The following is a 27,039-nucleotide window of genomic DNA, read 5'->3' on the forward strand; positions in this document are numbered from 1 at the left end:
ACTTTATCCAGCAAGGCTATCGTTTAAAATCGAAGGAAAAATAAAAAGCTTCCCAGACAAAAAACAACTCAAGGAATTTATTACAACCAAAGCAATGCTGCAGGAAATGTTAAGGGGCCTGTTGCAAACAGATCAAAGTGGGAAAAGAATATAGCAAAAAAGGAATACAACTTTAAAGAAGAAAATGGCAATAAACAACTACATATCAATAATAACCTTAAATGTAAATGGATTAAATGATCCAATCAAAAGACATAAGGTAGCTGCATGGATAAGAAAACAGGACCCATACATATGCTGTCTACAAGAGACATACCTTAGAACAAAAGACACACATAGATTGAAGGTAAAAGGATGGAAAAAAACATTTCATGCAAACGAAAATGAAAAAAAAGCTGGGCTAGCAATACTTATACCAGACAAATTGGACTTTAAAACAAAGGATATAGTAAGAGATAAAGAAGGTCACTACATAATGATAAAGGGAGTAGTCCAACAGGAAGATATAACTATTATAAATATCTATGCACCTAATATAGGAGCACCCAAATATATAAAGCAGACTTTGATGGATTTAAAGGGTGAGATTACTAGCAATACTATAATAGTAGGGGATTTCAATACCCCACTAACATCACTAGATAGATCCTCAAGAAAGAAAATTAACAAAGAAACAGCAGACTTATTGGAAACACTAGATCAACTTGATTTAATAGATATCTTCAGAACCTTTCACCGTAAAGCAGCAGAATATACATTCTTTTCAAGTGCTCATGGTACATTCTCTAGGATAGACCACATGTTAGGGCACAAAAGTGCTCTCAACAAATTTAAGAAGACTGAAATCATATCAAGCACTTTCTCCGATCACAACGGCATGAAACTAGAGATGAACCACAACAGAAAAGCTCAAAAATTCTCAAACACATGGAAACTAAATAGCAGGGTGTTAAATAATGAATGGATTAAGAATGAGATCAAAGAAGAAATAAAAAAAAATTCCTAGAAACGAATGACAATGAGCACACAACAACTCAAAATTTATGGGACACAGCGAAAGCAGTGCTGAGAGGGAAGTTCATAACACTACAGGCACACTTTCAGAAGCTAGAAAAAGCTCAAATAAACAACTTAACCCTGCATCTAAAAGAATTAGAAAAAGAACAGCAAGTAAAGCCCAAATGTAGTAGAAGGAAGGAAATAATAAAGGTCAGAGCAGAAATAAATGACATAGAGGCTAAAGAAACAATACAGAGGATCAGTGAAACTAGGAGCTGGCTCTTTGAAAAGGTAAACAAGATTGATGAACCATTAACTAGACTCACCGAGAAAAAGAGAGAGAGGACTCAAAAAATAAAATTAGAAATGAGAGAGGAGAAATAACAACTGACACAACAGAAATACAAAATATTGTAAGAAAATACTATGAAGAACTGTATGACAAAAAACTAGACAACCTAGATGAAATGGACAAATTCCTTGAAACATACAATCTTCCAAAAATCAATCTGGAAGAATCAGAAAACCTAAACAAACCGATTACACCAAATGGGATCAAAACAGTTATCAAAAAACTCCCAAAAAAGAAAAGTCCGGGGCCCGATGGCTTCACAATGGAATTCTACCAAATATTCAAAGAAGAACTAACTCCTATCCTTCTCAAACTATTTCAAAAAATTCAAGAGGAAGGAAGACTTCCAAGCTCCTTTTATGAGGCGAGCATAATTCTGATTCCAAAACCAGGCAAAGATAAGACAAAGAAAGAAAATTATAGGCCAATATCCCTGATGAATATAGATGCAAAAATCCTCAACAAAATATTAGCAAACCAGATCCAACAATATATGGAAAAAATCATACAGCATGATCAAGTGGGATTTATTCTGGGGAGGCAAGGCTGGTATAATATTTGTAAATCATTCAGTGTAATTCATCACATAAACAAAAAGAAGGAGAAAAACCATATGATAATTTCAATAGATGCAGAAAAAGCATTTGATAAAATACAGCACCCATTCATGATCAAAACTCTCAGCAAAGTGGGAATACAGGGAACATACCTCAACATGATAAAAGCCATCTATGAGAAACCCACAGCCAACATCATACTCAATGGGCAAAAATTAAAAGCAATCCCCTTAAGATCAGGAACAAGGTAGGGGTGCCGCCTTTCACCACTCTTATTTAACATGGTCCTGGAAGTCCTAGCCACAACAATCAGACAAGAAGAAGAAATAAAAGGCATTCAAGTTGGAAAAGAAGAAGTAAAACTATCATTATTTGCAGATGATATTATATTGTATATAGAAAACCCTAAAGTCTCAGTCAAAAAACTACTGGATCTGATAAATGAATTCAGCAAAGTGGCAGGATTTAAAATCAATACTCAGAAATCAGAGGCATTTTTATACACCAACAATGAACAGTCAGAAAGAGAAATTAAGGAAACAATCCCCTTCACTATTACAACCAAAAAAATAAAGTACCTAGGAGTAAACTTAACCAAGGAGACTAAAGACTTGATCTCGGAAAATTACAAAACATTGATAAAAGAAATCAAGGAAGATACAAACAAGTGGAAGCATATACCGTGCTCATGGTTAGGAAGAATAAACATCATTAAAATGTCTATATTACCCAAAGCAATCTATAAATTCAATGCAATACCAATTAAAATACCAATGACATACTTCAAAGATATAGAACACATATTCCAAAAATTTATATGGAACCAAAAGAGAACACGAATAGCCTCAGCAATCTTAAAAAAGAAGAATAAAGTGGGAGGTATCACATTCCTGATATCAAGTTATACTACAAGGCCATTGTACTCAAAACAGCCTGGTACTGGCATAAGAACAGGCATATAGATCAATGGAACAGAACAGAGAACCCAGAAATAAACCCACAGTGCTATGGACAGCTGATATTTGACAAAGGAGGTAAGGAAATACAATGGAGTAAAGACAACCTCTTTAACAAATGGTGTTGGGAAAATTGGACAGCTACCTGCAAAAAAATGAAACTAGATCACCAGCTTACACCACTCACAAAAATAAACTCAAAATGGATAAAAGACTTGAATGTAGGCCGTGAAACCATAAGCATCTTAAAAGAAAACATAGGCAGTAAGCTCTCAGACATCTCTCGGAGCAATATATTTGCTGATTTATCTCCAAGGGGAAGTGAAATAAAAGACAGGATAAACAAATGGGACTATATCAAACTAAAAAGCTTTTGCACAGCTAAAGACAACAAGAACAGAATAAAAAGACAAACTACACAATGGGAGAACATATTTGACAATACGTCTGATAAGGGGTTAATAACCAAAATTTATAAAGAACTTGTAAATCTCAACACCAGGAAGACAAACAATCCAATCCAAAAATGGGCAAAAGAGATGAATAGACACTTCTCCAAAGAGGACATACAGATGGCCAATAGGCATATGAAAAAATGCTCAACATCACTAATCATTAGAGAAATGCAAATTAAAACCACAATGAGATATCACCTCACACCAGTGAGAATGGTGCTTATCAACAAAACAACACAGAATAAGTGCTGGCGAGGATGTAGAGAAAAGGGAACCCTCCTGCACTGCTGGTGGGAATGCAGACTGGTGCAGCCACTGTGGAAAACAGTATGGAGATTCTTCAAAAAACTGAAAATCGAACTGCCTTTTGACCCAGCTATCCCACTTTTAGGAATATACCCCAAGGACACCATAGAACGGCTCGAAAAGGAGAAATGCACCCCATGTTTGTGGCAGCATTGTTCACAACAGCGAAGATCTGGAAACAGCCCAAGTGTCCGTCAGAGGACAAGTGGATTAAAAAGCTTTGGTACATATATACTATGGAATACTACTCAGCCATAAGAAATGATGACATCGGATCATTTACAATAACATGGATTGACCTTGATAACATTATATGGAGTGAAATAAGTAAATCAGAAAAAAAAAAAAAAACTAAGAACTATATGAATCCATACATAGAAGGGACATAAAAATGAGTCTCTAAGACATGAACAAGAATGTGATGGCAACAGGGGTGGGAGGGTGGGGGGAGGGGAGATGGGGTGAAGAAGGAGACAGGGGTTGGGGGAGGGGAGGGGCACAAAGAAAACCAGATAGAAGGTGACAGAAGACAATTTAACTTTGGGGGAGAGGTATACAGCACAATCAAATGTCAAAATAATCTAGAGATGTTTTCTCTCAACATATGTACCCTGATTTATCAATGTCAATGCATTAAATTTAATAAATTTTTAAAAAAATGGGTGACTATAGAAACACCCCCTTCCAAGTGTTTACAGGCTCTATGAGGACAGGAGCAGGTCTGCTTTGTCCTCATTGCGCACCCAGCACCCAGCACTGTGCCCAACGCCCAATAGGTATAAATGACAGGTGAGGTTGCTTAGATGGCTTCTGCTGTGCCCAGAGCAGGAGACACCGTTCTTCAAGAAGGGATGGCCTCAGTGCTGATGGGGCCCCACATTCAGGCACCTAAAACCACCAGAAGCAGGAGGACCTGCTAAAATTCAGAGATCGACTTCAAAAGACGAAACCTTCCTCAGTGGTAAACCACAGGACTCAAGGAGCACTTACTCTCACCATGTCCATGCCTGGGCCGCAGCTGCAACTGCCCATGCCTCCTGCTCTCCTTACTGGACGCCACCAATGGCGTCCTGCCCAGCCCTAGAGGAAAGGAACTCTATGTGGTGCTCCTGCAGCTGTGTGGCCCAGTGTTCAACCCCTTTGAAATGAAAACTGGCAACCACAGGTCATTTCTTCATTGTGAGCTGTCCGGAAGATTCCTGGTGGCTTTTGCACCACCGAGCTGGGTTCTGGCACTGCTTCCCAGGTAAGCCTATGAGGCACTGGCCCCGTAAGTCTTCACAAGCAGTTGGTGAGTGAGCATGGTGGCCCCTGGTGTGAGGCTTTCCCCTGTCACACTGCCGTCCCTCTCTGGGCTCATGAGCCAGACGGAGGTGCAAGAACCAGGCAAGTCCAGACTGAGGTCCAGCATGGGTCTATGGTGGTGCAGACGCAAGGTGACGCTTAGCGGGTCCCATTGGACTGCTGGCCACCGTGAAGGTGTGGTCTACGATGCAGTTCCAGTTCCGGTGGTTGGGATTGTTGGCCGCCTTCCCAGCATTGTCCCCTTTGCAGCGCTGGTCCGGGACATCTCAGCTGCAAGGAGGCACCGTGACCTTCCGGTCTCCTGTACCCCTGCTGAGTGATGTGCGTGTGCCCAGACCAGGGGCAGTAAGTTATCGGGAATGTAAGGAAATGGGTTTGTAGAATACAACTCCCCGCACAGACCAGACACAATTCTGTGCCTGTCGGAGAGGAAGAAATCTCTGAAGATCCCGTGAAGGTAGGGGCCTGATGATGCAGTTCATAAAGCACCTGTCTGTCGCCAGAGATCTGGTAGTCCTGGTTCAGGTTTGGTTGTCTCTCAGGTGGGGTATTTCTCACCGAGGCGGGGCCTGGAACACTGCTGGTGAGACACCTGTCATTTCAAAGCTTCTCTTTGCTCTTATCTGACCATCCACTCAATGTCTGTGTCAGGTGCATAATCCTCACACATAAAACAGTATATGCCCCCACAGTAAAAAATCTACAGCTAAAAAAAAAAGATGAAGACACTATTAAAATTCCATGTGATTATATTCAATAGTAAAAATTTCTCGCTCTGCCTCTCCTTCCCCCTGGAAATCAGTGAAAGGTCTATTTGTTTGTCATTCCTGGGTCAGGCTCTCCTGGAACCTGCCTAGATTTATGTGAAATGCGGGTTTGCCCATTTAGGCTCTTAGTTTCATGAAAGTGTTGCGCTCCATCTGTAGTTCATGGAAACTCTTAGAAAACATATCGCCGTTCATTAAAATTCAATCGTGGAGTCTTTTTGCAACCACTGAAAATGAAAAGTTTTGTATTCTATTCTGTATTGGTATTTCTACTCACCATCCTACAGATGAGTGTTTTAAATGACGTGGTAACTTTGAAGACTCCACAGGCTCAAGTTCACTGAAGATTTCCCCTAGGAAGGTATTTCTGGAGCCCAAACATGCCTGTTTGTTTTCTAAGCCTAAGATTATTTTTTTCATTGCTTTATTTTGATATCCAGCATTTTCCAGCTTATGAAACAGAGAAAACTTAATGTTTTAATTCAATAGAACTGCTGTGATAAACAGAAGAAAGTCATTTTAGAGTATAAATAATTTTTGTTTGTGTGTTTTCCACGTGAAAAGGAAAGGATGGCCATTCTGGCAAAATGAGATTGCTCCCTTCTTCTCCCCTGGAGACTGACGGTACTTCTTTAAAGCGCAATCAGCCTTCATTAAGGGTCGTTGTTCATTTTCCCTGGTTCTCTCTAGTCCCGCCTGAGTATGTTGACAGACAGCTGTGTCCACTCCATGCTGCTGGATGATAAATATTTGAAAGGGATAATTAAAAACAGGAACACCACATTTAGGCCCTGAATAAAGCATGGACTTAAAAATTCTCTCTCATTCCAATCCCTATATATACATATTTTTTTAATTGCACATAAGCTGTAACTAAAGTAAATTTTTACACTGAAAAAGGATGTAGCCTCCACCAAAGTGGAAATAGCCATCAGTATTACAAGGAAATAGCCTGCCTTAATTATAGTCTTGATGGAGAAGTGGTTTAAGAATAAAGTGTTTTGAATAAAAAATTCTACTAAGTTTTCTCCATTGCTGCTTTTTTTAAATTTTTGTTTTATCTATTTTAGAGAGAGAGGGAGACAAAGAGACAGCACTTATACCAAGTAGGCTACCCAGCCAGCACTCCATTGCTTCTTCTTGATTTTACACCTGAGCAGCCCCACCAGCCTGATAAAATATATAATGATAATAGTATAATACACATGGTCCTACCCAGTTGACTCAGTGGTAGAGCATCAGCCAAGCATGTGGAAATCCCAGGTTTGATTCCCAGTCAGGGCACACAGGAGAAGCAACCATCTGCTTCTACACTCCCCTAAATCTCTGTCTCCATTCTCCCTCCCACAGCCATGGCTCATTTGGCTCAAGCTAATCAGCCCTAGGTACAGAGGATGGCTCCATGGCCTCTGACTCAAGTGCTAAAAATAGCTCAGTTGCCGAGCAACAAAGCCACGCCCCATAGGGGACTTGCCAGGTGGATCCCAGTCAGGACATGTCTCTCTGCCTCCTCTGCTCTCACTTAATTACTACTAATAATAATAATAATGGAATACTTATAATGTACATCTTAAATAATTTTGTAATATATTACAATAACATATAATGATATAATACGATTGAGTATGTGGAGTCTTATTTACACTTTGCACTAGAGCTTATTGCTCTTGTTGCAGAAGAGAGCTATGCAAAAAACAATTAATTCTCTGATTTATCTCTAAAATCTGCATGCAAAAGGAGATACTAACATAGTTTTCAGTATCTCTCGTCACTTTATGAACTCATACTTTATTAACTCACATAGAATTATAACATAATGAAAAGAACATTATAACTTAAATGAAGGTTCCTGGCCAGTTCAAAAATTAAACCCGTGAGCCTGGCTTGTTTCTTCAGGGAGGAAGTGCCACAAGTCATGGAAAGGAAGACATGGGTCATGGCAGGAAGTATTTTCCACTCCTGAGGAGAGCAGCACACATTCAAGTCATTTGCCTCATTTCAACTTTCTTATTTTATTTCTTCTGTATTTCTTCATAGATCAAAAGCCCGACCTAATTTTAGAAATAGTAGTGCCAGCCACTGACCTAAGCAAATCCTGACCCAGATAAATTTACTAATTAAAATTAGAGGCAAAGAAATATCATTCCTCTTGTTTTTGTTTTCATCATTATTATTGTTATTGCTTTCTCTTACAGTTTTATTGACTATATTAAAATTGCTCATCAAGATAATGGAAAAGTGTGTGTCATAGGTTGTTAAAATTCTGTAGAATTATCCCAGGGGTAAAGGGAAAATGGGAGATTGCACAAGTTACAATCATAGCTTTTATGGTTCTTTGTTTTAGAAACAATTCTTAAGTAGAATACTTGTTTTCAAAGAGCAACTTGTGAAAACATTTGAGGTTTATTTTTCAGACATTTTTCTTTGTAAAGAAATATGTGATTATATCTGTGCTGAAATTTTAATTACTGCTTTAAAATTAATTACAAGTGTTTACTCCTGATCCTCTGGCCATCTAGGTTGTCTTGGTTTGAGATGGTGCCAGGTGAAGCTTATTTTAAGTGTTCAACTTAATGATAATGATTTATTTGTTCCTTTGGAAGATTTCCTCCTCCTATTCCTTGTCCTGAGTTTTTTAACGTTGAGATCAAAGAGATTAATTCATAAGATATTTTCTTCAAACTTTATCTTTCATCTTCTGCCATATTTTTCTTAAAATAGAGACACAATGAACCAGCACAGATCTGCTAGGACAGAGTTGCACCCAGAACAGCCCTCAGGCATCTGCCCTGGAATGAGAGCTGTGAGGGAAGCAAAGCTTCTTAAGCAACCCAGACTCCTTGTTGCTGTGTTGAAGGCGGAGCCATCTGTGGGTGGCGCCATGTTCCCTACAGATGCTCAAACAACAGGTGGTGGCTGACCAATTTCTCTAATACTCATTGATTCATGAGTAAATCCAAATGTAACGATGCCTTCATGAACTGTGTCAGCTGTATGTAAGGCATGGAAACATATAAATGTTGATGAATAGAAATAAAATATTTCTATCAAGTATAAAACAAGGGTTTTTTGAAACTATTATTCACGCTAATATCTGTAGGCAACTCCATGGTCACTTTTGCCTGCTTGTGTGTAGTCCACACACATTTCTGACTCTTTTGAAACATTGCTTCAATATTTGAAGTAAAAACATTTTTCTTTACTCCATGCTATCTATCAGAGCCACTGCTGGTCTTTTTTAAAAGTATTTATTTATCATAGTAACTATGTATGTTGCCAGGTGGATACTGGAAATATTGGGTGGAACACTTTGTGAAGTATATGATTGTCTAACCACTATACTGTTCACACAAAATGAATACAAAATAATATTGAATATAAAAAATGTAAATTTATAAATCTCTATGAAGAATAATTTGGTAATGTGTATCAAAATCACAAATGCACATTAAAGTTTACCCAACAGATAAAATTTGCACATCATGGCTAAGTTATACAAATCCAGAATGGAAGACTCTCTAAGATGCCCTGTTAAGTGAATAGAGCCAAGTGACAAATGTTAACATTTGTTTGAAGGGGAAGAGAAGGAGAAAATTAAGCAATTTTGATTATATATATTTTACATGCTTCTGGAAAGATACATAGAAACTCACAGCATTTGTCACTTTTAAGAACTGAGGTGCTCGGGACTTGGTGAGAAGGAGGTTTCTCCTTATATCTTTTGAGTAAGAATCATATAAATGTAACATTTATTCAAAAATAAATGATATTACACTTCTAAAAAGTAAAACAAAAAAATTATCTTCAAAAATCAGTGTTTGTTAAGGGTCATTCTAAATGGTATTTAGATTTCTAAGTTTTCTTTATTTTTGTCATGATTTTCTTTTAGTATATTCTTTTCTGTTTTACACAAATATCCCCTCTCTCTCTCTGAGTGGAGTGTTTTCTTCTGTTTTGTTTTGACACATCTCGTCAGGCAGGTGGAATTCACAGAATTCTATTTACAATTTCTGTCTTTGGGTGTTGAGAAGCTTAGCATCCTCATGGGAGGTGGTTAGCTCATGTGACTCTTGGCGTGTCCTCTATGCAACATTCTTATCTCTACTTGTGTTCAGGAAATAGAAGCTGCCACCTAATTCTGACTGCATTGTGTTTCTGTGTACCAAATGGATCCCATGCTGTTTCCAACAAAATATATTCATCAAAGCTGTGGAACTACTCAGATAGTCAGCAAATGCTTTTATGATTAAAGTGAAGCCCGAACACATTTTAGTGGAAGGAAACTGCCTTGTTCTCACATAGTGGTCCCATCATTTAGTATCATTGAGTAAGATTTCAGTTTTCTTCTAGGGGAGGTGAGTGTATGAGGAAATAGTTGTTCTTCCAGTGGACATAGAAAAACTTCTCTTTCCCTGAAGGAGAAGTGGAAAATAAACACGGCTAAATGAATAAAAATGGAAGAGAGGAGTAGGGAAGAGGAAAGGCTGGAGAAAAAGCATGAAGATGTGGGCTGTGAGAGGTAAAGTGAGGTATTGTTTGCAGGGAGAAGGCAAAGAAGCCTCAGGAATAAAATGCTGGGTGTAAAGATGAGATCACAAGCCCACATTGTCTCATCAACATCGAGATGCAAGTCGAGCAAAAAAAGTTTTAGTGGTGCTACCAGTGGCACAAGGCGCCTGCTCAGGTAACTGAAGACATAACCCAATGTAGAATCAAAGAGTATAATCCACAAGTTCATTCAAGGACACATCCTGGCAATTAGTAAATCCATTTATGAAAGAAAAACAACGCTAAAGTGACTTAAATATCTCTTTTTTTAACCAACTACATTTTTTTTATAACTGAAATGAAAGGCACCACATAAAAAATCATGGCCAATTAAGCTTCATGACTTTACTTGTTGGGAATAGCAGGGCTGCCATCCATGACCAAAGGGCTCCCTTCAGACCTGGGTAGGTACCACACCCTCCAGAAACATGTCCCTGGCATGGAAAGCCTTGGGGAGGATACCTGTTTGTTTTGTTTACATTAGAGATGCACTGGTTCAGTCCTCAGCCTCTATGCATTCTGTATAAACTACTCTAGACTCTTGGAATTTTATTTTCATAGAAAAAAGTTCCCAAATTTATATAAGTCCTATATTCCCCAATTATAATGTTCGTTTTCTTTTTTTCAGTATAGCTGAGCAGGGACATGGGTGTAAAAGCTTAATAAGAAGAAATATTTCCAGCACTAAAATGAAAACATTCCAAGTTGAAATGTTTTAACATATTGTATCCTCACCCTGGCCCCTCACCTCTGTTTGACTTCCTCAGCTTGACTGGCATTAATTGTCTTCTTGTACCTCTTTAGCTGCTTCTGACAGCACTTCATTTGGAAACTGTGGTGACTCAGATGTCAGCTTAGACAATGGAAGGTATTTACAACAAATTCTGGGAATGTGTTCTGAGGGTGCACCCTGTGCATGCAAAGTTACTCAATGCAAAGTACTCTAGGCAACTACTAAATGTTTAATAGCACAACATTACTAATACTTTTCCAGTAGTAACACATTATAGAATTTTTGTTTGGTTCTAACTATAACTGCTGTATCCAACCTAAGGCTCTTAAAAATCTGAATTGTGAGGGACTGGAGATTGGGGGGCCATCTCATTGCAATGAACCGGCATCATTGCAATGATTCACCTGACAGAAATTTCCAATCAAGTGAGTTAAAAAAAATAAAGTAGTTAATATAAGATTTATCATATCAGTTCATTTAAAGTTGAATGTTAAAAATCAATTTTTAAGTTTTGACATGAGCAAAGGTGTTGAACCAGTTGTAAATTGGAGTGCATCCCCAGCTCACTGAAAAGTAGAGATACGATTCAAATTTTAAATGTCTAGGGAAAATACTCAATACTGTTTCTCTGAATCATTGCCACCAGATAAAGACAAAGAAAAAATGTTGTAGGATTGCAAAATTATACCTCCAGGGTATGTAATTGGCACTAGATATTCAGGCCTGCAGATAACACAAAACAGGAGTAAATCTCTTCTTGTAAGAGAAAGCAGAGAGGAAAAGCAAGACCCAGCCAAAGAAGAGGTGACCCCAGAGTGGATTCTTGGGGCCCCCTGCCTTGTCCCTGGATGGCTGTGCATTTTGGCAGCATGTACTTGCAAAGTAACAACCATCAAGCATTTTCTTCTGTGCTAAATCTTGAATCTCTCAGCAGCCTTAGGAGGGGGGCAGGGTTGGAGCATCCACCGTTCAGAGGAGGAGGCTGAGCCCTGAGATGTTACTGCCTCCCTCCAGCTTGTCACCCACCAAGTGCATGAAGTCAGGACTTGAACTTGGCCTTTCTGCTGCTCAGCCAGGGCTCTCTCCGGCAGTGCTCAGTGGGATCCTATGGAAAGGGACCTGAGACAATGAGCGCCTGGAGGCCGGGAGGAGAAAGAGTTTGATGATCAGAAATTGGGAATTAAAAGGTGGAAAGGGACATGCACAAGCACCAAAAAGAGCATAAAATAACAATACTTTTTTTCCTATTAAGCAGCTTTCAGTATGAAGCTTCTTTGCAAACAAGAAAAATTCTGCAAAGAAAGTGTCATTTCTAGTCCGTGCCTTTTGCTCGGTGAATAAAGGAGGAAATCAATCCTCTCTTCTTCTCTCTGGGTCATGTTTACCGTGGAGGCCCCGAAAGTCTCAGAACGCAGACTGGTGACTAGGACATGGCTGAGAGTGGTTAAGGTCGGGCTTCCTGCATGTGCAATTATCATGCTCAGAGCCCCCCTGGAGGCTGTGGCTGCACAGGGGCAGTGGTTTTCCTGTCCCAGGCCAATGTCCTCACTAGGCAGGAGGATGACCACGCTCAGGGGATCCTCAAAGGACCTGGATCCCAAGTCCTTTACAAAGCCCAGTTCCAAGTGTCCTTGCAGCCTCATCACCGAAACTGCTTTGCTTGGGACTGTAAATGCAAAAACAATGAAACAACAAGGCTAATGCCTCCTTATTTTTCCACTTAAGACAGGAAATTTACATTTATACTCATCCTCCAAAATTGCCCACATTAAGAGATCAAAACAAACGCCATTCATCCTTCCACAGAATTATGTCCGATCACTATCGTGCTGAGTTAGAGGTGAGGGAGCCCAGGCAAAGCAGCTGTTGAACTGCAAAGGACATTCTGTTTTAGTTCCGCAGACCTTTCCTGGATGCCCACAAGCAGTTAATTCACTTCAAAGAGCTGAGAACTATGCACCCTATGATCTTATCAGAATAACCATTTCTAAAAAGTCAAATCGATCCTTTTAAGAAAACAATTTAGGGTTCTCTCCAACTCAAGTAGAATCTGACCAGTCTGCTGCATTGAACCGCAGACTACAAAATAGTCATAAATTAGCTAAGAATGCGACAAAGTGCTGAGCTCTACATAATGAGGCCATTTAAGGAAATTTAGCTAAGAATACACCATATTTTATGGTCCTTCCCCATCACCTGACTTCAGCTCATAATGATGTAAGCTCAGCCTAAAGTCTAAACCTACAGAAAAGCTAGTCAAAGTCTATATTTTACATCAGTTTTTAATTTTACAACTGTAAGTCTTTAAACAACAAAAGAACACAACAGCATGTCCACTTTGAAAATGGAGAATATTTTAAAGGTTTAATAATTTAAAAAATATATATCTTGTAAAACTCAACCTGCACTTTATTGCACGTACAGCTAAAACAGCCACTTGAAAAGGAATTTACCTACCTAAGCCCAGAAATATTAATTGAACATACTTGAAGGGCAAAAACTTCTGAGAATTCCCTTTCGTAGAAAGCGAATGAAATCGTGAGACTTCGTCATCCAACCTGAAGCCCACAGTTTGGGCAGGGTCGTTCAGAAACAGACTTCCAGGCCCCTCTGAGAGAGGTGACGCCGACCAGCACCCAGTGCTCAGAGGGCATGAGGCTGCTGGTGGCAGGAGGTCCTTGATTTCACCTTTGGGAAGACAAAACAGTAAGTTCATACCCAATCAGCCATGAAACATACATGGTTTTCACTAGTGTTGCATGAGATTGACCTAAGTCACCACCGCTCAATATCTTTAGACCCACTAAAAAGACTTTTGAGCCAAGACGTAAAGTGTGCATAATTACTTAATAAATGAAGGATGTGGGCCACAGAAGGAAAAGCAAGTGTGTAGCCCATCTGCCTGCTTCGTGGCCACGTGGCTGATGAAGTTTACCTGTCTTACTGTACTAATAAGTGCTATGCTGTTAGTATGTCTTTTTTCTTCCACCTTTGCTAAAATTCTCACACTAATAATAATTTGGATTCCAGATAAAACAAAAAGGTAAGGGACAGGCCACTAAAAATCTCCTGAGAAAAACTTACATGTTTGTTTACATGTACAATCTGAGAGTGAGGGGAACCTTCTTCAACAGTCTGAACACCTAGCAGCTATAGAAAACAAATAGGTCATGTTTGACTACAAAATTGTAAACGTACATGGCAAAAAGAACTTAAAGGTAATATAAAAAATAACATTTATAAACAGTTGCAAGACATACAATAAATGTTAATATCTATCATATTCCATAAGCTCTGACAAATTCATGGGAAAAGGATTAAGAAACACATTAGAAAATTGAACAGAGGACATGCACAGGTAATGCACAGAAGACTAAGTATGTACAACAGTTGTACAGAAAGGTGTTTAGAAGGGCATTGCTTAAAATTATACAAACATTAAATATGTTTATTTCAGTAATGTTAATATTGCCAAAACATTTTAATAAATTATAATCCATCTACCATAAATTTTTAGAAAGATATTGTTAAAAAATGAATAAGCTCTCAGCCAAGTTGAAATGATGAGATTTCCGTGAGTGAGAAATTTTCTGATTTTACCCACATCACCTATCTGAGAGCAGGTAATCTGAAACTCAAATTCAGGATTCCACACTTACCTTTGTGAGACCTTCATCAGGTTATTTAAGCCTCAGTTGCTTCATCTGTGAAATGGGTGCCTATAATAGAAATAATAGTACCTAACTCAGGCCCTGGCTGTTTGGCTCAGTGGTAGAGCGTCGGCCTGGCGTGCAGAAGTCCCCGGTTCGATTCCCGGCCAGGGCACACAGGAGAAGCACCCATCTGCTTCTCCACCCCTCCCCCTCTCCTTCCTCTCTGTCTTTCACTTCCCCTCCTGCAGCCAAGGCTCAATTGGAGCAAAGATGGCCTGGGCGCTGGGGATGGCTCCTCGGCCTCTGCCCCAGGTGCTAGAGTGGCTCTGGTCGCAACAGAGCAACGCCCTGGAGGGGCAGAGCATCGCCCCCTGGTGGGCAGAGTGTCACCCCCTGGTGGGTATGCCGGGTGGATCCTGGTCGAGCGCATGCGGGAGTCTGTCTGACTGTCTCTCCCCGTTTCTAGCTTCAGAAAAATACAAAAAAAAAATAGTACCTAACTCATTCTCTTTGGGGGAGGGGGGGATTAAATGAGGTAACAGAACAGTGTGTGATATAGATTAAGTATCATCTAAGTATTTACTAAATAACAGATAAGGAGTCTTGAAAGATGGGTAACCTGTTGAAGTTAATTAAACCTGATAAATTTATATAACAATTAAGCCCTCCAATTAAGAGATGGTTGATAGATATTAACACATTAACCATGAAGGTTTCACTTTCCTGAGACATTTCTCCTGGTACCACCCTCTGCTTGGCATGACAAACACCCAACTGGGTGGTCTTGCAGACCACTGCTGTTATCTGACAATGATTTTCTACTAAAATCAAGCAAAAAATCATAATAATTCGGAAAGTTGCAGAAGAAAAATTTTCTGTTTTTTATTCCTCCTCACATCTCAGGAGTAAAATTAATAAGCTGTCAGGGCTCTCTGTTTTATGAAATGAAGAAAGAAGTGTTTAAATCTTCCAAATTGGTGCTTATTATCCATAATGAAGAAGGAAGTGTTTAAATCTTCCACATTGGTGCTTATCATCCATAATGAAAAAGAAGGGTCTCCACTCTTATCTCACATCTTACATATAAGTCAATTTCAGATGGATTGTTAAGCTAAATGTAGACACTAAAGCAAGAAATCTACTAAAAGAAAACAAAAGAGAGTATCTCTGTGACCTGAGGATAAGCAAAATTTTCTCTTTTTTTTGTTTTGTTTTGTTTTGTTTTTTTGTTTTTTTAAAATAAATTTTTATTAATGTTAATGGGATGACATTAATAAATCAGGGTATATATATTCAAAGAAAATATGTCTATGTTATCTTGTCATTAAATTATGTTGCATACCCCTCGCCCAGAGTCAGATTGTCCTCCGTCACCCTCTATCTAGTTTTCTCTGTGCCCCTCCCCCTCCCGCTAACTCTCTCCCTCCTTCCCTCCCACGTCCTCCCTCCCCCCACCCCTGGTAACCACCACACTCTTGTCCATGTCTCTTAGTCTCGTTTTTATGTTCCACCAATGTATGGAATCATGTAGTTCTTCTTTTTTTCTGATTTACTTATTTCACTCCATATAATGTTATCAAGATCCCACCATTTTGCTGTAAATGATCTGATATCATCATTTCTTATGGCTGAATAGTATTCCATAGTGTATATGTGCCACATCTTCTTTATCCAGTCTTCTATTGAAGGGCTTTTTGGTTGTTTCCATGTCTTGGCCACTGTGAACAGTGCTGCAATGAATATGGGGCTACATGTGTCTTTACGTATCAATGTTTCTGAGTTTTTGGAGTATATACCCAGTAGAGGGATTGCTGGGTCATAAGGTAGTTCTATTTGCAGTTTTTTGAGGAACCACCATACTTTCCTCCATAATGGTTGTACTACTTTACAGTCCCACCAACAGTGGATGACAGTTCCCTTTTCTCCGCAGCCTCTCCAACATTTGCTATTACCCGTCTTGTTGATAATAGCTAATCTAACCGGTGTGAGGTGGTATCTCATTGCAGTTTTGATTTGCATTTCTCTAATAACTAATAAAGCTGAGCATCTTTTCATATATCTGTTGGCCATTTGTATTTCTTCCTGGGAGAAGTGTCTGTTCATGTCCTCTTCTCATTTTTTATTGGATTGTTTGTTTGTTTGTTGTTGAGTTTTATGAGTTCTTTGTAAATTTTAGATATTAGGCCCTTCTCTGAGCTGTTGTTTGAAAATATCATTTCCCATTTAGTTGGCTGTCTGTTTATTTTGATATGTTTCTCTTGCTGAGCAAAAACTTTTTATTCTGATGTAGTCCCATTCATTTATCTTTGCCTTCACTTCTCTTGCCATTGGAGTCAAGTTCATAAAATGTCCATTAAAACCCAGGTCCATGAGTTTAGTACCTATGTCTTCTTCTATGTACTTTATTGTTTCATGTCTTATATTTAGGTCTTTAATCCATTTTGAATTAATTTTAGTACATGGGGACAAGCTGTAGTTGAGTTTCATTCTTTTGCATGTGGCTTTCCAGTTTTCCCAACACCATTTGTTAAAGAGGCTTTCTTTACTCCATTGTGTGTTGGTGGCCCCTTTATCAAAGATTTTTTGACCATATATATGTGGTTTTATTTCTGGGCTTTCTATTCTGTTCCATTGGTCTGAGTGTCTATTTTTCTGCCAATACCATGCTGTTTTGATTATCATGCCCTATAATAGAGTTTAAAGTCAGGTATTGTAATGCCCCCAGCTTCATTCTTTTTCCTTAGGATTGCTTTGGCTATTAGGGGTTTTTATAGTTCCATATAAATCTGATGATTTTTTGCTCTATTTCTTTAAAAAATGTCATAGGAATTTTGATGGGAATTGCATTAAATTTATATATTGCTTTGGGTAATATGGCCATTTTAATTATATTTATTCTTCCTATCCAAAAACAAGGAATATTTTTCCATCTCATTGTGTCTTTTTCTATTTCTCTTAACAATGCTTTGTAGTTTTCGTTATATAGGTCCTTTACATTCTTTGTTATGTTTATTCCTAGGTATTTTATTTTTTTGTTGTTGCAATCATGAAGGGGATTATTTTTTTGAGTTCATTTTCTAATATTTCATTGTTGGCATATAGAAAGGCTATGGACTTTTGTATGTTAATTTTGTATCCTGCGACCTTACTGTATTGGTTTATTGTTTCTAGTAATCTTTTTGTGGAGTCCTTCGGGTTTTCGATGTATAGGATCATATCATCAGCAAAAAGTAATACCTTACGTTTACTTCTTCTTTTCCGATATGGATGCCTTTTATTTCTTTGTCTTGTCTGATTGCTCTGGCCAGAACTTCTAGCACCACGTTAAATAAGAGTGGAGAGAGTGGACAACCCTGTCTTGTTCCTGATTTAAGGTGGAAAGTCCTCAGTTTTATGCCATTTAATATGATGTTGACTGATGGTTTATCATATATGGCCTTTATCATGTTGAGATATATTCTTTCTATACCCATTTTGTTGAGAGTCTTAAACATAAAATTCTGTTGTATTTTATCAAAAGCCTTTTCTGCATCTATTGATAAGATCATGTGGGTTTTGTTCTTTGTTTTGTTGATATGGTGTATTACGTTAATCATTTTACATATGTTGAACCATCCTTGAGATTCTGGGATGAATCCCATTTGATCATGATGTATTATTTTTTTAATATGTTGTTGTATTCGATTTGCCAGTATTTTGTTTAGTATTTTAGCATCTGTATTCATTAGAGATATTGGTCTGTAGTTTTCTTTCTTTGTGCCATCCTTGCCAGGTTTCGGTATGAGGGTTATGTTGCCCTCATAAAATGTGTTTGGAAGTATTGCTTCTTCTTCAATTTTTTGGAAGACTTTGAGTAGAATTGGAACCAAGTCTTCTTTGAATGTTTGATAGAATTCACTAGTATAACCGTCTGGGCCTGGACTTTTATTTTTGGGGAGGTTTTTAATAGTTTTTTCTATTTCCTCCCTACTGATTGGTCAGCTTAGACTTTCTGCTTCTTCATGACTCAGTCTAGGAAGGTTGTATTGTTCTAGGAATTTATCCATTTCTTCTAGATTGTTGTATTTGGTGGCATATAGTTTTTCATAGTATTCTACAATAATTCTTTGTATATCTATGTTGTCTGTGGTGATTTCTCCTCTTTCATTTTGGATTTTATTTATTTGAGTCCTGTGCCTTTTTTTCTTGGTGAGTCTTGCCAAGGGTTTGTCAATTTTGTTGATCTTTTCAAAGAACCAGCTCCTTGTTTTATTGATTTTTTCTATAGTTTTTCTGTTCTCTATTTCATTTATTTCTGCTCTGATTTTTATTATCTCCTTTCTTCGGCTGGTTTTGGGTTGTCTTTGTTCTTCTTTTTCTAGTTCCTTAAGGTGTGAAGTTAAGTGGTTTACTTGGGCTCTCTCTTGTTTGTTCATATAGGCCTGAAGTGATATGAACTTTCCTCTTATTACTGCTTTTGCTGCATCCCAGGATTCTGATATATTGTATTGTCATTTTCATTTGTCTGTATATATCTTTTGATCTCTGCGCTTATTTCTTCTTTGACCCATTCATTTTTTAGAAGTATGTTGTTTAGTTTCCACATTTTTGTGGGTTTTTCCCCCTCTTTTTTGCAGTTGAATTCTAGTTTCAAGGCTATATGATCAGAGAATATGCTTGGTACAATTTCAATTTTTCTAAATTTGCTGATATTGTCTTTGTGGCCCAACATATGGTCAATTCTTGAGAATGTTGCATTTACACTAGAGAAAAATGTATACTCTGTCACTTTGGGATGAAGTGTCCTGTAGATGTCTATTATATCCAGGTGTTCTAGTATTTCGTTTAAGGCCAATATATCTTTATTGATTCTCTGGATGACCGATCTAGAGCCATCAGCGGTGTATTGAGGTCTCCAAGTATGATTGTATTTTTGTCAGTTTTTGTTTTAAGGTCAATAAGTAGCTGTCTTATATATTTTGGTGCTCCTTGGTTTGGTGCATATATATTAAGGATTGTTATGTCTTCTTGATTCAACTTCCCCTTAATCATTATGAAATGACCATTTTTGTCTCTGAGTACTTTTTCTGTCTTGTAGTCAGCATTATTAGATATGAGTATTGCTACACCTGCTTTTTTTGGGGTGTTGTTTGCTTGGAGTATTGTTTATCAGCCTTTCACTTTTAATTTGTTTTTATCCTTGTTGCTTACATGTGTTTTTTGTAGGCAGCATACAGTTGGATTTTCTTTTTTAATCCATTCTGCTACTCTGTGTCTTTTTATTGGTAAGTTTAATCCATTTACATTTAGTGTAATTATTGACACTTGTGGGTTCCCTATTGCCATTTTATAAATTGCTTTCTGTTAGTTTTGTATCTTGTTTGATTCTTCTCTTTTGTTTTTCTATCATTTGTTTTTGTTTGTTTGTATTCCATACTTCTTTCCTCTGTTGCTACCTTTTTTAAGTCAAGTGTTTTTGTGGTGGTTTTTTCAAGGGTGGTTACCATTAAGTAATGAAAGGGGTACCTACCATATTCATTGTAGTACCCTCTCTTATGATTATTTCTGCGCTTCATCGTTTTTTGCTACTGTTAATCTCCATCCTCTCCCCCTTTTTTTCTTTTGTTGTCACAGTATAAATTTGGTTTTATTGTGTTCTTGGTGGATCTGTTACTTGTGGTTTTGTTTTGTTTTATTCTTTGAATCTGGTTGGAAAACCCCCTTTAGTATTTCCTGGAGTGGGGGCTTTCTGATGATAAATTCTCTCATCTTTTCTGTATTTGTGAATGTTTTTATATCTCCTTCATACTTGAAGGATAACTTTGATGGGTATAGTATTCTTGGCTGAAAGTTTCTCTCTTTCAGGGCTTTAAATATTCGTGTCCACTCTCTTCTAGCTTGTAGAGTTTCTGCTGGGAAATCTGATGATAATCTAATAGGCCTTCCTTTATATGCTGTACTCTTCTTTTCCCTGGCTGCCTTGAGAATTTTTTCTTTGTCATTGGTTTGTGCCATCTTCATTATGATGTGCCTTGGAGTGGGTTTGTTGGGGTTAAGAAAACTCAGAGTTCTGTTTGCTTCTTGAATTTGAGGCTTTAGTTCTTTCCACAGGCTTGGGAAATTCTCGTCTATTATTTGTTTGAGTATATTCTCCATTCCATTTTCTTTCTCTTCTCCCTCTGATATACCTATTATTCTTATGTTATTCTTTCTGATGGAGTCAGACAATTCCTGTAGGGCTTTCTCGTTTTTTATTATTTTTGAGTCTCTTTCTTCTTCTCTCTGTTGTGCCTCAAGTTGCTTGTCTTCTATTTCACTAATCCTACCTTCTATCTGGGCTGTTCTATTAGCTAAGCTTGTTACCTCATTTTTCAGCTCGTGAATTGAGTTTTTCATTTCTGTTTGATTTGTTTTTATAGTTTCAATTTCCTTGGTAATATATTCTTTGTAATCGTTGAGTTGTTTTCTGAGCTCCCTAAATTGCCTTTCTCTGTTTTCTTGTATATCTCTGAGTATTTTTAGGATTTCTATTTTAAATTCTCTGTAATTTAGCTCCAAGGTTTCCAATATGTTAAATCTTTTCTCCATAGATTTTTCCACATCTATTTGTGTTACCTCTCTATCTTTTGTATCCATAATATTTGATTTCCTTTTGGCATCTGAGGGTGGTCTTGTTGATAGCACTAATTAGAATTAATAAAAAATAAAAAGTAAAAAAAAAGAAAGAAAAAAGAAAAACATCCCACAAAAAAAAAAGTAATAATTTATTATTTCCCCCTTTTTTCTTTCTTCTCTTTCCCTCCTCTCCCCTCCTTAGGGAAATATCGTGATGACCTGTGAATTATATTATGCTAAATGGAACAAAAACTGCCTATAACGGAGGCCTGATTTGGGGTGAAGAGTTCAAGGGGCAAAAAAGGGAGTAGGGACCTACTAAATGCAAAAAAAAAGGAGAAAACCTTAGACAAATATAAAATGATTTGCTTGTAAGTGATGGTCGACTAAGAGATATAATGAGAAGGATAAGAGGGAAACAGAAAAAAGAAGAAAAATAATAATAATTAAAGAAGAATAAAAATAAGTAAAAATCTGTTGTATTAAGTGGAGCAAAGACTAAATACAATGGAGACCTTGGGTTGGGAGGAATGCTAATGAGTTAAAAAGCAAAGTAAAAAGTACCCAAAATGCCACAAAAACAAACAAACAAAAGAAAACCAAAAACAAAAGCAAAAAAAAAAAAAAACTTGAGTCCCAAATTAAATAATTTATTTGTGATTGAGGATTGAATGGGAGGAAAAGTAAAAGGAGAAAAGAAGAAATGAATAGAAAGGTAGAAATAAGAGAAAGAGAAAAACAAAGGAAGAAAAAAAGGAAAAGAAAAAAAAACAAAAGGGGAGAGAGTGAGAGTTAAGGGTTTTGGAGTGTAACCCTAAAGGAGAGTAAGGATGAAGAAAAGAAATAAAATGTAACACTCATGGGTAGTGTAGTTCAAGAAAAGGGAAGAATAAGATGGGCAGAGAATAAAAGGACCGAGGCGGAGGAAATAAAAATAATAATAATAAAGGCAATAAGACAGAAGAAACAAACAACAACAATGAAAAAATAGTGGAACAAGTTATAGAGTCTGTGGATTTTTCTTGATTTTGAGAGGTTAACTTTTTCCTTTTTCTTTTCTCTCCCTCTTCCTGGTCGGTGACTCTGTACCCCAGGCTCTGCCCCTGTGTCACGCTTAGGTAGGGATTTGCAGTTGATGGGATTCTATGGCAATGTCATATAATTGGCTTTAGTCTCATTGGTAGTCAAGGCTTGTTGGCGTTTGCAGGGTCCAACAATGAGAGAGTTTGCTTTCCCGGAGTCTCTCTCCTAGTCTCCCCTTCCTGAATTAGCAGCCTGGTGATCCAGCTATGAAGCTGCCACTGCTTCTGCCTGGGGAGTAAGAGGCTCAAAGAGCTGGGAAATCCCCACTCTATCCCCACTCAGCGCAAGGCTCTGGGTAAGGCTCTGGCAGTCAGAGCCTCCAGCATAATCAGGCGGGGCTGGGAGCCAATTTTTGTCAAGGTGACTGTTCAGCGCCTAGCATTCAGTTGGACCACTCAACCCAGGCTTTCCACACTTTGTAGCCTGTTTTGGCTGGGAAGAAGAGGCACTAGTCGCTGCTTTCTGTATAGATCTTAACATCTGCCAAGTCCCTCTTCTTAGTGTATATCCCTGAATATGAAGGCTCTGTCAATCAGAAGTTGCCCCCGCCCCTTTAGCGAGAGGCACTAAAAAATATCAGGCCTCTTGTCTTGGATCGCTGAACTGAGAGAGATCTTATCAATTAGAGCCCCCGTGGGTGCGCAGATTTCGTGGGTTAAGCTAATTTCAGTGGTTGGATCGGCAGCTGTGCTCCAGAAAGTATTTCAAGCTGCCCGCGCCCCTCCCCCAATGCTTGATTGTTAGCTTGAATGGCTGGGTGAGGTACCCCGCCCATGGAGAGAATCTCTGGAGTAGGGAAGATAGCTTTGGCGCCCTTCCTGCTTGCCCTGCCGCTGGCGGCTGGGGTGCACTGGGCCCGCGGGAGAATGGGGCACTCTGGGTGTGCGGGTGAGTGGGGTGCTCTGGGCATGTGGGACGTTCAGGGCACGTGAGCGAATGGGGTGCTCTGGGCACGACGGTGGTTGGGGACACTCGCTCGCAGTGCGCGGGCCGCTGGGATGCTCGCGGCACAAGGGAGCTCACTCTGCGACCGGACCGTGGCACAGGGCGTGCACACACAGTTTCGCTCGGCAGGCCCGCGGCTGCTCGCAATGCTCAGGCTGTTCCTCCCCAAGTGTGGGCGGGCAGTTGCACACGTGGGTTGACTCACCACAGACGTACTCCCTCCTCGGCTTGAATGAACGTCCATGCGGTAGTTAGCTTCCTCTACTCCCTCAGCTCCGACCCGTCTTTCAGATTCAAGTGATAACAGCCCTTTCACCTTCAGTGTATGTGGAACTCCGGAATGCTCCGAGGATAAATTTTTCTGTTTCTAGTTGATAAATTTGTTGAGATTTTGGGGAGATCTGTCGTATGCGCTGCTCACAGCGCCATTTCCGTGACATCACCCAAAACTTTCTTAAAGAATATGCAGGAAGCACAAACCATAAGAGAAAAATATTGGATTTTATTAAAATTTAAAACTTCTGCATATCAAAAGGACAGTTAAGGAAATAAATGTACAAGACATAAACTAGGAGAAAATATTAATAATATATGTACCTGACAAATTATTTGTATTCAAAATATTTAAATAATTCCTGCAACTGAATAATAAAAAGAAAAAAACAATTAAAAATGGGGAAATAACTTGAATAGATGCTTCATAAATAAAGATATATAAAGACATTTTAAAAAGTGTCCAATGTTATTAGTCATCAGAGAAATGTGAATTAAGACCACAATGAGCTACTACTACACACCTACTAGAGAGGTTAAATGAAAAATATTGGTATCAGCAAAAATTAGAGATATGGAGTAACTGGGACTTTCAAAGTGCTAATAGACTGTAAAATGGTTCGACCATGCTGGAAATCTATTTGGAAATTTCTTTAAAAAGTAAATATCCACCCAGTCTAAGGCCTAGCAATTCTACTAGGTATTTATCCAAGAGAAATGAGAAAATATGCACACAAAAAGCCATTTTACAAGAATTTTTGTAGCAACAGTACTCATAATGGCCCCAAACTAGAAATAACCCAGATTTCCATCAACAAGAAAATGAATAAACAGGGGTGTATAGTCATACTCAGCAATAAAAAGTCATGAACCACTGCGATAGCCAAAAATATGCACAGATCTCCAAAATAATATGCTGAGTATAGAAAACAGAACGCAAAACAAGTGCAAACTGTATTACTCCATTTACTTGGAATTTTAAAATAAAAGAAACTAAGCTCTGACGACACAATCAGATCAGTGGTTGCTTGGGGTGGGCATGGAAAAGCTTTTCAGGCTGCTGGAAATGTTTGTGCATTTGTCAACATTGCACAACATTGCACAGTGTTGATCTACATTTGTCAACACTGTCTCTGAGCATTACACTGAATGTAACCTATGCCTAAAATAAGATGGTGGAGAAAAAGAAAGAGCTGTGAGTTCCTTACTTTTGGCCTTATTTTCAATCCATGAGTTTATCTGCATTCTGGCTTCTTCTAATTTATTTTTGAAATGCAAATTCTCAGATTTCAGTTTATATAACTGTTCAATACAGTCTAAATATTTCAATAAATTGATCCCAAAAAAAGAAGAGACATAACAAGTAAATTCTAATTTAGACCATACATGGTAGGAATTATATGTAAATAGAGGCAAAAATATAGAAATGCCATTTTGCAAGACTAGGTCCAATTAATAAAAATATATACATTTGTCATTGAACAAAAATCAAAGACAAATACGTTTCTCTTTCTTTTCAGTCTCTGGAATTGAGCCATACACCCCTAACTGCATAATCAGGATACTCAGACTTAGGATAATAGTGTTTTCAGCCTGGAGTTTCAAATATCAATTCCTCTTTATTACCAATATCAAAATAATTTCAGTGTTGTTGTTATTGTTTTTAATTAGACACTATGAAAAAATTCTGCTTTTTATGCTTCAACTGGGGTCACCTGAAACACAATCTAGAATATTACAAATTAGCATCTGAAAATTAGAATCCTAAACCATTCTGTGTTTTTATATAAAAAAATGCATATGTGAAGGATATTTTTATGTACTATGTATAACAGTAGCTATCAAAATATATGACATTCTTTCTATTTTCCTGCAGTTTGGATTGCACAAACAATGCTGGAACAGATTAAACAACAGAAAAGAAGACTTCTACCTTACCTAAGGAAACCATTCATTTTAACTCACCAGGAGGAATGGAGAGGCGGCGTCTGCAAACATTCCACCCGCCAGGTGGACTTGGCTGTGGCTGGACCGGTTGATTTCAGAGGGGAGTGCTTGAAGTGGTTGAATGTGCGAATGGACCCCTGTACCTTGTTCACACTAAGAAAAAATTAGAAAATATATGCTGGAAAAGGAGTCTGTGGGCCCTGGCCGGTTGGCTCAGCAGCAGAGTGTCAGCCTGGTATGTGGAAATCCCAGGTTCAATTCCTGGTCAGGGCACACAAGAGAAGCGCCTATCTGGTATATGTATGTTTTCTGTGCACTCCTTAGCGTCCAGCTTTGTTTGAAACACTTTACTGTTAGGGTAGCTTTTGGGGTTCCATGATGAAATCTCTTTGAGAAGACTCTCCCTTCGACCCTTTAGTGCTCAAGGGAAGTAATAGCTCTTCTTTGTCTCTACCTCAACTTTTTGACAGTTTTCTCTTTGTCACCTCTTGTTTCCAGATCTCAACATGATTAATTATTTCCCAACATTTTATGCAAGAGTTTGACTATACATGTCCACATTCTAGACTCAAAGAACATCTCAAATAAATATGCTGTTCTATTGCCCTAAACCTTTTGTCTTTGTGGACTAAAGATCGACTCTGTAAGAGAAGTAAAAAAGAAAGTAAGAACTGTATGTAGCTTTGTGTTTGAAGAATGTTCAGTTCTTGTTCATTCATTTGAGGGGAGCATCTTCAAAGGGAAACAAAGAACTATTTTCAAAGGCTATGCAAATGCTACTCCCAAAGACCAGATGGTGTCATAGCAAATCACCTTCATGCTATAAATGTTAAGCTCTTACATTTTTATGAACTTTGTATTATTCACCCCACCTTTCTCTTATCTGTTTCTTAGTTTTTCTCTTCATTTAAAAAAAAAAAAAGATATTACTTCAAAGAAGAAAAGTAAATTTGAAAACCCAAATCTTTCGAGTGCTTTCAGAGCAGAAGCCTGAGTATTAGAGAGTATTGGAGATTGGACAGGTGTTTACTGAGCACTTATTATGGGTAAGACACTTAGGACCTATACTCCCAACACATGGAAATAGAATTAAATTGAACCCAAGAGCTTCCACATTTAATTTCTCTTTGGTTCAAATATATTATTAAATTCAGAGTTTGACTTCAGATTTTTAAATTCATTTCCAATTTAAATCCTGACCAGAAGTTTTGTTTCATTATTTCTCTATAATAAGCAGAGAGATAGTAAGGCACGTTGAAAGATGCCCACTAAGAAATATTTCTTCTAGTCACCCCAGAACTATTGGTTGATGTAAAGCACTGGTGATCTCCTTAGAGTTGTGATTGTACAGATTTTAAACCCTTGCAGAATATGTTTGATGTGACCCGCATAGGAAGGCCTTAGGAACCTAAGTGTGTGTATGGTGGGGGAGGAGGTGGGACTCCCAGCTTCCCCGTGGTGATCGGCCTCATTGAGTGCCACTCCCTGTTCAGCCTCTGCTGCACCCACATCCCCTGCCCCTCAGGATAGAGCTTTGGGAAATCTTACCTTTTGCACCCATTTTTG

At 38.3% G+C, this 27,039-nt stretch overlaps 1 pseudogene; it reads right to left on the reverse strand.

Annotated features, from left to right (window-relative positions):
- Positions 1-4,580: 4,580 nt before the first annotated feature.
- On the reverse strand, positions 4,581-5,600 carry LOC136315027 (ubiquitin carboxyl-terminal hydrolase 27-like; annotated as a pseudogene).
- Positions 5,601-27,039: the final 21,439 nt, after the last annotated feature.

Source organism: Saccopteryx bilineata, chromosome 11, assembly GCF_036850765.1.
Source record: "Saccopteryx bilineata isolate mSacBil1 chromosome 11, mSacBil1_pri_phased_curated, whole genome shotgun sequence".
NCBI classification, from domain to species: Eukaryota; Metazoa; Chordata; class Mammalia; order Chiroptera; family Emballonuridae; genus Saccopteryx; species Saccopteryx bilineata.